The following is an 18,772-nucleotide window of genomic DNA, read 5'->3' as shown; positions in this document are numbered from 1 at the left end:
GCCGAATCGGTTTCAGAATCTTCTAACTCAGAAGAGACTTCAGAGCAGGAAGATTCATCCCATATAGCCAACATACCTTTCTTTTTAGACTTGTCCTTTTTAGGACATTTGTTTACTAGATGCCCATATTCATGGCAGTTGTAGCATTGGCTGTCTTTTAAAGATTTTCAAGTTTTAGATATAGATCTTTTCTTTCAATAGGTTTTTGCAAATCAACCCTCTTTTTACTTTTGAAAATCTTGTAAAACTTTTTAGCTAAAAGAGCCATATCATCTTTACAAGTTTCTACATTAGAATTATTACTATTTTCTTGAGAAATAATTTTAGAAGACTTAAGGGCGATAGACTTACCTTTAGGAGCTTTAAAGTTTAACTCGTAAGTTTGTAAAGAACCAACCAGTTCTTTTACCCTCATATTATCCATATCACGAAGTTCCTACATTGCGGTCACTTTTGAATTGAACCGTTCAGACAATGAGCGCAGTATCTTTACATAGACTTTACTTTTTGGGATCCTATCACCAAGACCCCACATAGAGTTGACAATGTCATTCAATCTTGTATAAAAGTCTATGAAAGTTTCACTTTCTTCCATACATATTTTCTCAAATTTAGTTGTGAGGATTTGAACTTTAGATTTCTTGACAATTGTTTTACTCTCGCGTGTCATTTCCAAAATATCTCAGGCTTACTTTGCAGTATCACAGGATATAATTCTCTTGAATTCATCTAGTGTTAGTGCGCAAGTAATAGCATTTAAAGCCTTTGCATTAGCACTACTCTCACTTTTTTGAAGAGTGGTCCAAGAAAAGTAAGGTGTGACTTTTACAGTTTTAGATCCATCAATACCAGTTACTTTAGTAGGAGGGGTCCAATTGGTCGCTGTGGCTTACCACATGCTCTCATCCATGGATTTAAAAAAAAAATCCTCATTCTGGCTTTCCAATAGGCATAATTGGAGCCATTAAATGGTGGAGGCCTAGTGACTAAAAGGCTATTAAAATTTGGCATCTTAAAAATCTTAGATCGATTAACTCAGGAAATTAATCTAAATAAAAGAAATAAATCAAGCTATTAAGCTCTGATACCACTTGAAAAGGCCGAGTTAAGAGTCCTAGGGGGGGGGGGGGGGTAGGACTATGCCAAATTAAAAAAATTAAATGTGGAATAAGAAAAAATCAAACAAAGATAACACTTATCAATTCAAATAGCGGAAATGAATAGCAACCTCGAATGCACGAGTATTAAGAGGTTGATACAGATGTTGTTCTAAGGACAACCTTACACCAAAATCATTGGCTTATGGTAGGACAACCTGATTTCTAGAAGGGTCTATGAATCAAAATCCCAAACCGATACAGAGGAATAAAGAATGAAATAGAAAAAAATTTCTACTGCTATTACAACATTCACCATTTGTACTGAAAGTAAATCACAATCATTTACCACAAATGCTGAAAAATAAATTACAATCATTCACACACTTAAGCACACTCAACCATCCACCACAACTCCAGCAATTATAGTGGTTCGCTTGTGTGTACACCAACTGTTAGAAAACAGCCACACAACTACTCCACTCCCAATATCCTCACATAATGGATATTGGCTTTCACTATGAAATAGGTTTTTCAAGGTTCACCTAAAACCTTCAAAATTGTGTCTTTCAAGTGGGCTTACACAATTCAAAAACCCCATGCTCTGAGATTTTCTAGATCACCTCAGACAAACCAAAAAGGAAAGATTTTCTGGCAATCTTACAAACTAAATACAGAAAATTAAAATGTACTTATCTGATGATTCTTCTTTTGATGAAGCCCGGTAGAACCGATTTGATGTAGATGTTTAATGTAGACGTTCAATGTACAATCTTACATATGAAAAGGTTCTTAGGTCTAAATGAATTTTAGATTAAAATTAACTTGGGCTAGCTTGATTTGATTTTGATCTCAAAAACGGTAAAATCAATATTCCTTTTACAAAAGAAATAGAATACATAGAGATCACAAAATCAAATGCGAAAAGCTATTAAAAGAATCTTAAATACTAACCAATTAGCTTCTGAAATGTGAGGACAAGTTTTCTCAGAGTTATGACTTGAATATCTTGAAATGGAATGAAAAACTCTAAAAATTGTCCTCAATTTATAGGTAAAATTACTATTCACTCAATTGGCCCAGTGGTCGGTTCAACTGGTCGAAGGACTAACAAGAATTCAAAATTTCAGGCACGATAAGATAAGATCAATCTTCGACTAGTCAAGTAGCTTGCTCGACTGGTCGAGCCCTGCACTCGACTGGTCGAGTGAGACCCAGAACGGTTGCTAGATTATGAGTCGAGCCTGCTTGATTGGTCGAGCACTGTTCACTTAACTGGTCGAGCAGTCTCCAGGACTGGTCGAGGGTCCAATAAAAATTTTGAAAAATCATAACAAACCTTGGGTTGGTCAAGGAAATTCTTAGACTGGTCGAGCCAGTACTTGGACTTAGTCGAACATAAGCTAAGACTAGTCGAGAAAAAGACTATAAATTATATAATGACCCAAATTAAGTATGCACTCAATATGACCTATCTTATGGTCAATCTAGGGTCATTCATACCTTATAGGTGAAATTTGAACATTGAAACATTGTCCGCTTCGTTTGATAGTATATTTTGAAGTACTTAAAGCTTGTCATCTTGAAGTACTTTAAAGCTTGTCATTGTATATTCGAAGATGAGCTTGAACTAGTGAGCTTGTGACTAGAGTTTCAACTTGAGTATATGAACTTAAGCCTAAGAACAATACTTGAGCATGTATTCTTAAGTAATGCACATTGTCTTGACATAGTTGAAGCTCGAAAGCTTGATCTATTACTTGAACTTGTACAGGGATTTCTTGTTCTTGTACTTGAGCTGCTTGAACTTGAATTGGAACTGCTTGAACTTGAATTTGAACTTAAGCAAGGATGATATAAAGTTGAGCTACACAAGATACAAGTTTCAAGAGGTTTTAGCACTACAAAATTTAACAAATCTAAGAGCTAGATAAGATAGCATTTACAACATGTGAAGAAGGATTGTGAAAATCTTAAATTAAAGAGAGAAGATTCTGAGGCTTCATACAGGGAGGCCAATGCTACCACATCAGATGGATCGAGTGGATGTGACGGTAATATTTTGTCTGTGTCTACTATCAGGTAGCCATTCGATGATTGTAAGGATGAGTGGATGTTAGACATAGGAGCGTCTTTTCACATGACTCCTCATCGGAGTTGGTTCACCAGCTACAGGGAGTGCGGTGGTGGATAGGTATTTATAAGCAATGGCATTGCCTGTAATGTTGACTATTAGTACGGTGTGTATTAAGATGTTTAATGGGGTGGAGCGTACCCTGACTGATGTCAGGCACGTTCCTGATTTGAAGAAAAATCTGATTTCTCTTGGTGTACTTGAGGCAATGGGCTACAAGTTCACAGGGATTAATGGTGCTCTTAAGGTATCTAAGGGGGCACGGGTAATCATGAAAGCGTAACGACTCAGTAACTGTACAGGTTGATATGGAGCACTTCAAAAGATGGAGCTACAATTGATGTAGCGGATTCCACCTCTGCACGTGTGTGGTATGTTAGGCATTACCACATGAGCGGGCAGGGTAGGAAGGCTGAGATGAGCGAATAGGGATACAGAGTAGGTGGAGCAGTCACCTGTGAGAAGAATCACATGACATAATCATGGGATATTGATGATGTATATGGACAACTCCAATATCGCAGGGGATTCATCTTCTATTCAGATGGCTCGAGGTGAGCCTAGTGTTGAGAAGTGGAAGGTGACTATGGGAGATGTGATGTACTCGTTGTACTAGACCGACATATAGGAGCTAGTAGAGGTTCCAGTGGGCCGGAAAGTGGTAGGATGGAGGTGGATCTTAAGGAGGATACAACATAGATACAGGGCGAGGTTGGTAGCGAAGGGTAATGCTCAGAGAGAAGGGATCGACTTCTCAGAGATATTCACACCAACGGTCTAACAGGTGTCTATTAGATTTGTGATTGGTGCTGGTTGGCCAATGTGATCTTGAGCTGGAAGGATGGATGTGGAGTCTGCACTTCTGCAAGGGAAATTGGAAGAGCAGATCTATATGAAGCAACCAGAGTGGTTCGAAGTTAAAAGGGCTGAGAAAAGACTTTGCAGGAGTCATGGTATGACTTATCACCTAGGTAGTGATTTGATTCCTTCATGGTGATTAAGGAATTGATGACATGTAGATCGTCAATTATGACATGTCTAAAATCAATGTACTAAAGACTCGGTTAAGTGGGACATTCAGGATGAAGGATCGGAGGGCTACAAAGATGGTTCTCGGCATTGAGATTGGCAGAGGAGTAGGCTTTAGTTATCTTAGGCAGAATACCTTAGGTAGGTATTGATCAAGGAGGTGATGGACCATGTAAAGCTGAAGAGCATTCCCTAAACATCTCTCCTCAAAGTTTTCCTCAAGACATGTCCCAAAATAGATGAGGAAAAATAGGATATCTCATGAGCCTTATTCGAATGCAGTTGGCAGTGTATGCCATGGTCTAGATTAGACTGGTTATTTCACAGGCTATCAGTGTTATAAGTAAGTACCCAGGCAAGCAATATTGGGTAGCGGTGAGATGCTAAGAAGACTACATCTTTTCTTTTGAGAAGACAGGAGCAAAGGTGGTTGGGCACGTAAATTTTGATCCGACGGACATGCTCTCTAAGGTCGTTCCTACAGAGAAGTTCAAGTTATGTGCAACTTCTCTGGGCTTAGTAATGGTATAAAAGAAATACGGAGTGTGCATGAGAAGCGTTGATTAAAGCTATGATATGATGCAGAGATAAGAGAAGAGGGCAGCAAGATACACAGTTGAAGATCGAAGGCATGGTGGAGATTGTTGACATATGCCTTAAATCTGTCTATTTATGTGCTGCTCGATTGGTCGAGAGCCTAGCTCGACTGGTCGAGTAGGCCGCTCAACTAGTCGAGGCCTACTCAACTCAAAGTCCAGTGACCTATGATTTTTGGTGTCTGGGCTGCTCGACCGGTCGAGGGGATGGCTCGATTAGTCAAGGGGGTCCTTTAACCAGTCGAGGCCTTGGCTCAACTAGTCAAGGTTTACGCAAATCCTGCATGGACTGCGTAAATTTGAGGCAGTTTCCAGACTTTTCCAAAGGATGTGCGTAAGTGGAGTTTCCTAAACTATAAATAGGGGTCCCTGGGACTATTCTAAGGTGTTTTAAGGCTTCCTAAAGGTATTCTAAAGGGTTCTAGGGTTATCAAAAGGTGTAGCAAGGGTGAGATTCGAGGTTGTTCGAATCGGGTAAGTCCTCTCTCTTTGTAATTTCTATTTTCATAGTGAGATTTGTCACTTTGTGCCGTGGTTTTTTCCCATAAGGGTTTTCCACGTTAAATCTTTGTGTTCTCTTGTGATTGCTTATTTCTCTTGGATTGCTATCCTAGATCTAGATATGTGTGATTCCACAACACAAATCCCAACAGGTAACTCTTAAACGTCAATATTGGATCCTGGTTCATTATTCCTAGCTATGATTATCCAGTCCATACTTCTATCCCTGGATGTGTTGGTGGGCTCACCAATACTACCTAATACGTAGATATTATCCAACATATCATACCATATACATTCTTCCGCCGTAACGAAGGAGTTATCAAAAAGACCAAGGCATAGGTTATTCTGAAGAAACCAACCATACCCCCTATCCAGGTCACTTTTATGTGAGAAATTCTCCGGAAGATATTAGTCATGAAGGAAAGCCTGCTGATACCCTTGAGGGATGGATTGATTTTGGTGTCCCTCTAAGGAATTTGGAGAATATATTTGAATCATCGAACTCTCTGGAGGAAAATGACGATTCTACACAATTTCATCCTTCGCCGCCTTTAAGAATTTTGTAGGATGATTTATCTTTGTTGTAAAGACCTTATAGCTTTCATCAGAAAGGTAAACATATTGTAATTAACTGATAGTTATTTCAAAAGGCTAAAATTTGAATAGAACATTGCAAACACTTCAAATTTTCTTGACATTGCTAGAATTGAAAGAGAAGATATAACATTTTGTAGTTCTTGCAGTAATTTCTAACAATGCATTTCTATGTGAGACGAATGAACACATGCATTTACAGAGTTATGAACTGGTTCAAGATTCATAATCATATCCCCTTTTTTCTGTGATTAATGCTGATTTTTATAACTCTGCAAGTATCGTAAACAATTCTAAACTTGAGGAAGCATAATTTTAAGAATTCTTGTAAGCGTGTTTGATAAGTACATGCTAGCACAGTAACAATCTGTATGTGACTGTTAGCATTGCATCGCCTATATGACATTTTAAATGGGCAGAGCTAAATTTCAGTTTTAATTAGTTTCACACACAGTTTAAGCTCATAAGTAGTGGAGCGATCATAGTTTTTTAGACTCATAAGTAGTTAGAGTCGGGTCTTATGCAAATGTCCTTATAACTCTCTAGAGTTCATTGGGCTTATCACGGCCGGGGAGTTCACAAACCGTGATCCATCAGAGGGGCCTAGTGAAGCTATTGGGGCAGTGAACTTGGTAGGTTTTACGCGTAGGGTTAACAACAGTAACTCTCTAGAGTTCGTGGGGCGCACAAGGTTACCTTTAGGTACCAAATCCGAGGCCACCAGTCCATTAATGATGGGTCATCCTACTTCAGAGACCTGCTCTCATTAGTTACTACTAAAGCTCTCATTAGTTACGACACGAAGTCAAGCCAGAAATCTAGAGAGTCATCTTGCTTCAGAGATTCACTTTTTCTTCATCTGCAAGGTTAGACCCATTCATGAGAAGGCATTTTCTCGCCAACCCTTGTGACATTGTCAGAAACTGTACAGATGGCATAGGTCTTATGTGACTGCTTCATCAACTGCCTGCACAGGTGCATGTGATGCTCTTTACAGGCTTTTTTAGGGCCACAGGCTCCTCACTACTGCCTGAATGATTCCATCGCTTTACTAATAATGGCAAGTCTTATGTGTAGTTGGCCATATAGGCCCGACTCTACCGCCATGAATGATGAATCGCCATCATCGTCTGCCGTAGGCCTTATACGTGGTTGGCTTTATAGCCTGCTCCACTACCATAAATGATGAATCGCCATTGCCACTAATATTCATATGTAGTTGGCTTTCTAGCATGTTGAAAGTAATAAATCAAAATTGATATATCGCCATTGCTGATGATATAAATCAAAATTTTATGGTTAGAGTAGTGTATCAGCTTGGTGATGCTATTAATTTCAATGAATTTAGATAATAATATGGCGATGACAAACTTTGACGATTTTGACGATAATCATTGGCGCTTTTAATTTGGTAACAATCATCAGTGTTTGACAATAATTTGTTCGATCTTGATGTGCTTGAAATTCTGTACTTTTATTCATTGCACAAAGAAGAACACACGGCGTTGCCTTTTGAGGCTTTTTCATCATTCTGCTTGCCTTGCCCCCTTTTGATTGAGAAGTATTACGCTGTGAATCTTTTGAATCAAAACTTTGTGCATATTCAGGGACTATATTTTTATGAAGTGAGCATTAACTGGTATACTTATGCCCCGTCCTTCTTAATCGACCACCCGATAGGCTCCATTGGAGTACACTTTGGATATTATATACAGACCGTCCCGTTTAGGGTCAAATTTGCCCCTGTTCTACGGGTGACCACTATCAGCCTTTTCAACATCAACACCATGTCGCATTTCTTGAAAGAGCGATGCTTGAATTTCTTATCAAAAGTAGTGGAGATTCTTGCCTGATATAATTGTAATCTTTGTTGAGCCGCCAGCTGCTTTTCATCAAGCAAGTCCAATTCTACCAGTCGTATCTTGGCATTTTCATCATTTGTGATTGATTGATGTACTGCTACCTTGAGTGACATAACTTGTGTTTCGATGGGGATAATAGCTTCAACCCCATAAACCAAATAATATGGTATAGCTTTCGTAGCAGTATGATGAGTAGTTCGATAGGCCCATAGAGCTTCTTGCAACTTCTCATCCCAATCATGTTTATTTCTCATAATTGTCTTCTTTAATATCTATACAATTGTCTTATTGAACGCTTCAACTAACCCATTGGCCGGTGGGTAATAAGGCAATGAAAATGAATGCTGGATATCGAATTCTTGACATAATTTCTTCATACCTCTGTTCTTGAATGGATTTCCGTTATCAGTGATGATCCCTTTCATGATACCATGGCAGTATATTATTGCATGTCGTATGAACTTTACGACATCGTTTTCTTTGACATTTCCTAGTGCGATAGCTTTGATCCACTTCGAGAAATAGTCTGTCACCACCATAATGCACTGTTTCCTTTAGATGACGGTGGATTTATAGGGCCGATAACATCTAGCCCCCAAGTTGCAAAGGGCCAAGAAGCCACTGATTGATGAAGATCTTCAGGAGGTACATGTATGACATCACCATGTACTTGACATTCATAACATCGCTTCACATAATCAATCCTATCTTTGAACATTGTAGGCTAATAATACCCTATTCGATGTAGCCGATGGAACAAATTCCTGCCAGCCAGATGAGCCCCACATTTACCCGAATGAGCTTCTCGTAATATTTGATTTGGTTCTCTCGTGTCCAAGCATCTCAGCAATACCTCATTATATGACTTTCTGTAAAGCACTTTATTGCTCATAATAAATTTCTTTGCTCTTTACTTTACCTGCAACTGTTGTACCTAATGCTCTGGCAAAATATCATATTTGAGATAATCCACAAAAGGCTGACGTCAATCATCTATTGTAATTTCCAAACATGATACAGGAAGTGCTTTAGAGATTTTGTCGACATCCTCAGCAGACGGTAAGAATCTTCTTTCTTCGATTGTTATCTGAAGAGGACTTTGATTAGGATAGGATAAATGTCATATCCCAAACTCGAAAACCGGGCTCACAAAATTCCCAATCGTAGAATCCGGTGACGATAGCCTCCGTAGTACCCCATTCTCGGCTCCCAGTGCACATATGCCAGATTCCGATCCTGGGATCTTACAAGAAGGATTTTCCAACATACATTTATCTCGTAAGAAGCATAACCACAAGTTTACCCAAATCACAAAAGCAACATCATCATCACATATCCACTAATATAAATATTCGAATACAGTGTTGAAAGGGAAAGGCATATGTCAAAATCAAAGCTCCGAGAGTCCGTTACATGCTCCAAGCTCAACGTTGTTGCGACCTAATGCCACCTGCATACATCTATCGTGTATAAGCTTATAGAAAGCTTAGGGGGTGGTGAAAGTGTGTACGATACACGTGCCAAGCATATAGATATCAGAGTAAGCAGAAGTACTGACAAGTCCATGAATATCATCAACCTTATCTAGGTTATGTGATGCAAAAACATAATAAGCCAATATCATATACTGAGAATGTAATACAATATACAAATCCTGATGAGTCCACAAATGCCATCAACCTCATCTAGGCCATATAAATACAGAAACATAGTATAACAACCCAAAATGCCATATGCCGCAGATGTAATGCAATATGCGGTGCGAATGAAATGACTAAGCTAGAGTGTGAAGTCGGAATGATAGTACGTAGTATTGTAGGCTATGGGGTCCATCACAAGGGACTTTTATCCAAACTAGTCTCATACCTAAATTTGGATAGTCATGCTCAATGTGGTAAACTCCTGATTTCAGATTGGTCATGCACCCCAACCGAAATCCTAGCCACTACGAAGGTACACATAACAATTAGTTGCATACCACCAGCCTGAGTGGATAGTGAATGAATGAATAAATAAATGAGTAAAATACTGAATATGCAACTCCTGCTCAATAAGTTGTACATCTTTTGGATCATCACCAGGGTCTAGTACACTCTACATGTAATCGCCGCCCACTGGACGCGTAACCATATAAGTGAAAGAGGCCTCACTACCCGCCAGACCAGTAGTCAGCCAATATCTACTCGACACATCGATAGCGGATCCATGTATGAGCTGGTTAAATTCAGCCTATCTATCCCCCCTACCCTTGGGCGGGTAAGGCCACACTCCCTTCCAATCGACCATGACACAGTGAGAGAAGCGGCCTATTGGTATTCAGCACTCGGGCGCTCATGTATCCACTTGGTCTAGATGTTGGAACATCTCCTGGCCACAGAGGTTTAGGGACTTTCACCTAGGGATATCTATGGCACCCCATGTAGAAAAAGATTTTCAGTGTCCCATCTAGCCATCCACGATATGCCTGTAGAGGTCACGGCCCTGATGTCGCTAAGGCGTACAGTAGTTATATCCCAAAATGTGAGATGTATGAGTCATACCATCCACTCCTGCATCAAACCTGCGCATAACGTGCGCTCATGTGGGGCAATTCCGTCTCTTAGGGAGTCCTATAAACAACCTGCCCTATGGCATATGCAATAGCCAATCACATCTCATAACAAACATATAAATGATGTGTATGGGCATGTATCATGGTGTTATATTGTCACATACTCATAATCAATATTGATAATCAACCTCGATAATCGGCCTTGACAATCGGAATTGGCCTCGATAATCGGCCTCGACAATTGGAATCAGCCTCGACAATCGAAATCGATGAGAATGGGCCTAGCAAGGCCTAAGGGAAGGTCACAATGTGGACATTCAACTATCATTGCCCATCAATGTGGACATTTAACCAACATTTCTCTTAAGAAGTGGCCCACATAGAGCCTAACATAAAGTGGGCCCATGACCTCACAGGAGGGCCTCATGTATAACACCATGGGCCTCACTCAAGGGCCAAAAACACATCATGATGGGCCCCAACAGATAGGTCGGGTATACATCACATTGGGCCTCAAACATAGGTCTTATGTACATTGCAATGGGCTGCTTACACGGCCTAATATACATATGTCAGGCCTCATCATATGGGCTAGAAATATATCACAATAGGCCACGTCCCATGGGCCTCGAATACATCACAATGGGCCGCACCACCTGGGCCTCGAATGCGTCACAATGGGCCATAACCCATGGGCCTCAATACATCACAATAGGCCACAACCCATGAGCCTAATGCACATTATAATGGGCCTCACTAAATGTGCTACAAAAAAACTTCACAACAAGCCGTATCACATGGGCTTTACACAACGTAATGGGCCGCATCGCATGGCCTCATCATGCGAGCCTCAAATACACAACAAGTGGACCTCAAATATACATTACAGGTGGCCCTTGTACTTGCAGTAAGTGGGCCCTAAAAACCAATGGATGACAAGGATAAAACATACATCACGGTGGACCTCGAAATGATCTGAAAATAGGTTGGATGGTTTGGATACCACACCTACATCATGTGGGTCCCACTGTCCACGTGTGGATAGCGTGGACAGACCCATACATCACAGCAGGCCCTACCATCTTACTTGGACGGTAGGGATGAAACACATATATCATGGTTGGTCCCACACAGCACAGTCCAGCGATAGACGGTGTGAATATAGAAAACATACATCAAGGTGGGACCACTATAACGTTATTTTCCATACAATCTGTTCACAAGGTCACAAGGACCTAAATTAAGAGGAAAAATAAATATCATAATAATCCAAAATTGTTGTGGTCCCAAAAGGCTTCCAATGATAGTCGTTCAATCCTCCACATTTTCTACAATGTCGTTCACCAGGTAGACAGTGTGGATCAACGCATACATCATGGGGTGGCCCATGCAGCACTGTCCAGATGAACGGTGTGCATAAAACACATACATCAAAGGGGGGCCAGGCAGCACCATCCAAACTATCTAGGACCATCCAGATGGTCTGAATGGTGTGGATGAAACAAATACATCACAATGTTGCCCACAGAACTTGCTGACGTCAGTGAGTAGTGGGACCCACCATCCTGTAAAATGGATGGATGGCAAGGATACAAAATACATAACTCAAAGGTGGGCCCCACCCCACACGTGCTACACTTATGGGTGGGTCCCACCCATCAGAAAAATGGACGGGCTGTCTAGATACTACCTCGTGATTAGACCCCCGGAACTAGCTGGCGTCAAAGCAGTTATTAGCTGTAGGTCGTATGGATGGTCCAGATAAAACATGTGCATGAGGTGGATCCACACGTGTGGCCCACCTCAGCTTGAAACGAAGCTGATATTTGATATTTCCCTTCATCTAAGGTCTATCTAGGAGGGACGGCTAGGATAAACACCTACATCAGGTGGGGCCACATTGAACAGCCTGGATGTAAACATATACATCATGTGAGCCCTTGAATGCATGGTGTGCATTTAACACATATCACCGTGGGTCACATTGTCCCACACAATGGACGATGTGGATTAAAACATACAACAGGGTGTCCCACGTGTGGACGGTGGGTAAAACACCTATATCAGGTAGTCCCATGTGGGTGGCCCATCAGCCAGACCAAACTGATATTTATATTTTTCCTTCACCTAGGATCGGCCTAAAAATAGGCAGCAGCAAGGTGGGCCTCATGATCAGACGACATGGATAAAATACATTCAACATTGGGTGGGCTACACATCAAGAGAGAGAGAGAGATCGGATGGTGATGGAGGGACCCCGTCACTGTGGGCCCCTCTAGGCAATGCAAACCATACATCAAATGGGTCCCACCATATGTGGGCCCTCAAATCATCAAAAGAAAAAAAATTAATGCAATGAACACCCACCATTGAATCTCCTCTTCCTTCTTCTGTCAAAGCACCTAGAGCTTCAATGGAACATGATTCAATAGTTGAGATTGATCATGGAGGGTGGGATTAGGTGGTAGGAAGGTGGGCCACACTAGCTTGTTTGGGGAGCATGGACGATTGCTCTCATGGTGGCTTGGAAGATGGGTAGAGAAATGAGAGAGAGAGAGAGGGTTGTAAGGAGAGAGGGATGGGTGATGGAGTGATGGCTTAGTGAGTGATGTGAGTGAGTGATATGTACTTGACATGTAAGGGATGTGTTGCTTTGACTTAGGGGTTGCTTTAGTAAGGGAGTGATGGGATATGTACTTGATTGATGTGATTGATTGATTGATTTGACATGTTCTCTTGGGTTTTACAAAACACAGCGTTTTCCTCGAACTGAACGTGGGCTCACATCTCCTGTCCAAGGTATCGCCTTGATACGTGAGACGCGGCGACGAAACCACGGTCGCAAGGGTGCAAGTCTCAGGCTGAGCTGACTCAGATTGACAGGGTACGACTCAGGGATGAGCACAAATGCTATCTACGCATTGTAGGTCACCGGAATTTGATTGGGAGGACTGTTGAAGCCTACGGAATGGTATGGTATAGGATACGAGCCTCACAATAAACTTGTAGCCAAGCTAGCTAAAGTATCCGCCCTTGCATTTTCTGATTGTGGTATATGCTTGATTTCGACATCTTGAAACTGCTCTAGCAATTCTTACGATCGTCGATAATATGAAAAGAGCTCTTACTTTCTTATTTCAAATTCTGTCATAAGATGGCTTATCACCAACTGAGAATCGCCAAAAATTCGTTATGCTTTTATTTTCATCTCTTTTACTATTTTCATTCCTATGATGAGAGCTTGATACTTGACTTCATTATCAGTACATGTAAGACCCGTATCCTAGCCTGTACTGTTCCATAGGCTTCTGCAGTCATCTTGGTAGAATTCCAGCGACCTGCGATCAGTTATCAGCGTTTGTGCGTGACCTAAAGATGTGTCCTGTATATCTGAGTCTGCTCGACCTGAGACTTGTACCAGTGCGACTGCGTCGTCGCAGCGGTTCCAACATCGCGTCTTGCACACTGATGCGATACCCTGTCAGGAGATGTGGACCCACGTTCAGTTCGAGGAAAACACCACATGTTGCAATTTCCAAGAGAATCTCTACCCTAAACATCACATCAATCCATCAATCAAAGTCTAAGTACACAACCTTACCTAGCCATCCCTTTTTCACCAATAAGGCATGACACTCATTCCTTTTTCACCTAAAAGTCAACAAGTACCATGCTCCCTCATCCCATCACCCAATCCATCACCACTCCTCTCTCTCATTTTTTTCACTCAATCCCAATCAACTCCCATGGGAGTGGATGTCCAAGCTCTTCATGGGAGAGAAGCTAGGTGTGGCCCACCTTCCTACCACCCAATCCCACCCTCAAAAATTAATCTTAACCGTTGAAATGCATTCTTTGGAGCTATAGAACATGTTGATGGAAGGAGTCTAAGAAGATCAAAGATGGGTGCCTCTCTCTGTCTCTCTCTTTCACATTTTTGTGTGATGTACGACCCACTTGGGTGGACCCCACCTTGATGTATGTTTTATCCAACCATCCAAGTCATGTGGACCCTACCTCATGGTGGTGGAAAACACAAGTATCAGATTGATTCAATTCAAGTGGGCCATGTCCATGTGGGACCCACCTTGAAGAACATTCAAACCGTCCAGCGTTAAGGGACGCTGGACGTGTTTTGTGAAGTGAGAACGGACAATGCGGTGTACTCACAGCAGTTTGATTTTTTTTCTTTTGGGTGGGTCACTTATGTAGGCCCTACCTTGATGTATAAGTTTAATCCATGCCATCCATTCCATTCCCCAGCTCATTTTAGGCGTTGAGCTGAAAAATGATGTTAATCCGATAATCAAGCAAGCCATACCATAGAAAACAGTGATATTGACCGTTAAAGGCTGTTAAGACCCACTTTGATGTTTCTATGCACCAAAACACATCGAATATTGGGGTCATTTGGACTGTTTTGAGTCGTAGAGTGCAATGGCTGGGCTGGATTGCAGGCCCCACCTAGGCAAAACCTCAGAAAAACCTAAAAATAAAAAATAAAAATAAGGCAGCGGCCGCTGCTGATCGTTAGAGGACGCCAGCGGCGTCCTACTGCGTTAGGCGGTGGGCAGGGTCCCAACTGTGGGCCCCATCATGATGTGTGTTGATCATCAACACCGTGCATTTGTTGGGTCCCCTTTTAGACAGTAGACCTCCCAAAAATCAGCCGTATGTGGAGTTCGGGTGGCCCGCACCACAGGAAACAGTGTTGATTGAACGCCTACCATTGGAATCCTTTCTGGGCCACAGAAGTTTCAGATCATTATGAAATTTGTTTTTGCCCTTGATTCAGGTCCATGTGACCTTATTAACGAATTGGATGGCATATATGCAGCAGGTGGGCCACGTACGTGGGACCCACCTAATGAGCGGACTGGATGACGTGCTTCACATAACTAAGGCTGCTGTAAAGTTGACGTCAACAATTTCCATGGACCCCCCAAATGTATGGTTTCATCCATGCCAACCATCCATCAGTGGGTTCTACCATGAGATATGTGTTTTATCAGCCGTCCATCTGCCTTGATGATGGGCCAGCTGCAGCCGCAGCAACCTGTTGCACGTGAAAGCCCCCTCCCAGCCGTCCGTCTATCTAGTGGAACCCACCATAGTGTACGTGTTTCATCCGCCATGTTCAACGCCCCACCATGATGGAAGTGTTCCATCCAAACCGTCCATCCATCTAACGAGTTTGTGGCCCCACTTTGATGTATGTGTAATATCCCAACCATTCAGATGGTTAGACGGTGGACTATTTCAAATAATAAAAATAACAATAATAATAGAATATTTACAATATAATAAATAGTATAATATAAAATAATATATTTATATTGAGAAAGAGGGAAATTTAGTGGCCCACCTGTGCGGGATCCACCGCTGACGCATGTGTTGTATCACACCGTCCACTTCTGGATGGTGCTGGATGGGCCACATGGGATGTATGTGTTGTAAATCTGCACCGTCCAATGTTTCTGGCCGGTGGGACCTGCTTTGATGGATGTATTCTCCTCGCCGTCCATCTACTTCCCTGTGTGGGGCCCTTTGTTATATGTGTAACGTCCAAACCGTCTATCCACCAGTTGGATAGTTGCTGAATTGATGGCTGCAAGTCCTGTGGGCCTCGCTGAGGTATGTGTTATATCTAACCATCCATCCTTTTGACAACTCGCCTTAAGGCTTGATACGAAAAGAAAAATGAGGCAGACCTTGGTATCAGGTGGACCACACTGCAGTAAACCGTGGTGATTAAAAGTCTACCATTGAAACTCCTTTTGAGTTATAGAAGTTTTAAACCAATATGAGATTTGTTTCTCGTCACTGTTCAGGTCATCGTGACCTTATGAACAATCTGGATGTGAAATAAATTCCATGGTGAGCCCTCTAAATTTTAATAGTGTCAATCATAGTCACCACTGCCATTTGTGGTATGGTCCAGTTGATCCTTTGGATATGATTCATATTTTTTTCATATAAGTTCTTTAATGATTTCTAACAATGGATGGATGATTTTGAATCAGCTCATTTGATGTATTTGGGGGCCACTTGATGAGGCCCGATTCGATGTACTTGAGTCAGCCCATTGACTCGGCTCATTTATATCAACCTAATTGACTTGACCCATTTGAGTCGGCCCATTGACTCGACCCAATTGACTTGTCCCATTTGAGTCGGCCCATTAACTCGGCTCATTTGTATCAGCCCAATTGACTTGGCCCATTTGAGTTGGCCCATTGACTCTGCCCATTTGTATCGGCCCATTTGATCAGCCCATTTGATTTGGTCCCTTTGTACCGACCTATTTGATTTGGTCCATTTGATTCGACCCATTGATACGACCCAATGTTATGTACATTGGCCCATGTGCGTGGCCCAATGTGATGCATATGTGGCCCATGAGTGAGGCCCATGGCGTTGTATGTTAGGCCCTTATGTGGGGCCATCAGCCCACTAAACGTATGGCTCTATGTGGACCACTCCTTGGGAGTAATGTTGGTTGAATGTCCACGTTGATGGGCAATGATGGTTAAATGTCCACATTGTGACCTTTCCTTAGGCCTTTCTCGGCTGATTATCGTGACCGATTGCGGATTTCGATTGATGTGGCCGATTTGGTGATTCTGATTATCGATTGATTTTGATTATCGTGGCCAATTGCCGATTAGCGATCGAGGCCGATTATCGTGACCGATTACCGATTATGATTTGTCGTGGCCGATTGCCGATTATCGATCAAGTTCGATTATCAATTCTGATTTGTCGTGGCCGTTTGTTGATTATCGATCAAGGCTGATTACCGATTATGATTTGTCATGGCCGATTACCGATTATCGATCGAGGTATTATCGATTCTGATTTATCGTGGCCGTTTGCCGATTATCGATCGAGGTCAATTTTTTATTCTAATTTGTCGGGACTGATTGTCGATTATCGATCAAGGTCGATTATCGATTTTGATTTATCATGGCCGTTTACCGATTATCGATCGAGGCCGATTACCGCTTCTGATTTGTCATGACCGATTGTCGATTATCGATCGAGGCTAATTGCCAATTATGATTTGTCGTGGCCGATTGCCTATTATCCATCGGGGTCGATTACCGATTCTGATTTGTTGTGACCGATTGTGAATTATCGATTGAAGATGATTACCAATTCTGATTTGTCGTGACCAATTGTCGATTCTGATTATCGGGGCCTAATGTGATGTATATGCGGCCTGTATATGAGGCCCGACGTGATGTGTATTCAGCCCGTGTCTAAGGCCCAATGTGATGTATATGAGGTCTATGTGATGAGCCCATTGCGATGCATTTGAGGGTCAGGCGATGAAGTCCATTTGATGTATATGAGGCCCATGTGAGAGGCCCATCGTGATGTGTATTAAGCTCTTAAGTGAGGCCCATGGTGTGAATATTAGGTCCTTGTGTGAGACCATGGGTCCACCATATGTAGGGCTCTATGTGGGCCATTCCTTAGGGGCAATGTTGGTTAAATGTCCACATTGCCGAGGTCGATTGTCGAGGTCAGTTATTGATACTGATTATGAGTATATGATAGCATAACATCATGATACATGCCCATACACATCATCTGCATGTTTGTTATGAGATGTGATTGATCATTGCATATGTCATTGAGCGTGTTGTTATGAGACTCCCTGATAAGTGGAGGTTATCTCACATGAGCGCACGGTATGCATAGGATTGATGCATGACTAGATTGTATGACCATGCATCTTGCATTATAATTGTTGTACGCCCTAGCGACATCAGGGCCATAGCCTCCACAGGCATATCGTGGATGGCCAGATGGGACACCAAAAATTTGTTCCAACATCGGCCTACCATAGATGGCCCTGGGTGAAAATCCCTAAACCTTGTTGGTACCAGAGGATGCCCCAACGTCGAGACTGAGTGGAAATATGAGCGCCCGAGTGCCGAATACCAGGAGGTCGCGTCTCTCACTATGTCGTGGTTGGTTGGGAGGGGGTGTGGCCTTACCCGCCCGAGAGCAGGGGGCATTGTTAGGCTGAGTTTGAACAGTTCGTGAATGGGTCCACTATTGATGTGCCGAATAAGTATTAACAGACTATTGGCCAGGCGGATAGTGAGGTTTCTTACGCTCACTTGGACTGTGCAGCTGGGATAGCGGCAATGTCATTTGGAGTGTACTAAACCCTGGTGATGATCCCAGAGATGAACTGTACTGATATGTAGACTTATTGAGCAGGAGTTGCATACTCATTCATTCATTCATTCATTCACTATCCACTCGGGCTGGTGGTGCATGACTATTTGTTACGTGTAAATTTGCAATGGCCAGGATTTCGGTTTGGGCGTGTGATTAACCTGAGATCAGGAGTTTACCACATTAAGACTGACTATCCAAATTAGGTATGG

This window comes from Magnolia sinica, chromosome 8, assembly GCF_029962835.1.
Source record: "Magnolia sinica isolate HGM2019 chromosome 8, MsV1, whole genome shotgun sequence".
NCBI classification, from domain to species: Eukaryota; Viridiplantae; Streptophyta; class Magnoliopsida; order Magnoliales; family Magnoliaceae; genus Magnolia; species Magnolia sinica.
The sequence above is the reverse complement of the archived record's forward strand: the minus strand, read 5'-3'. Positions refer to the sequence as shown.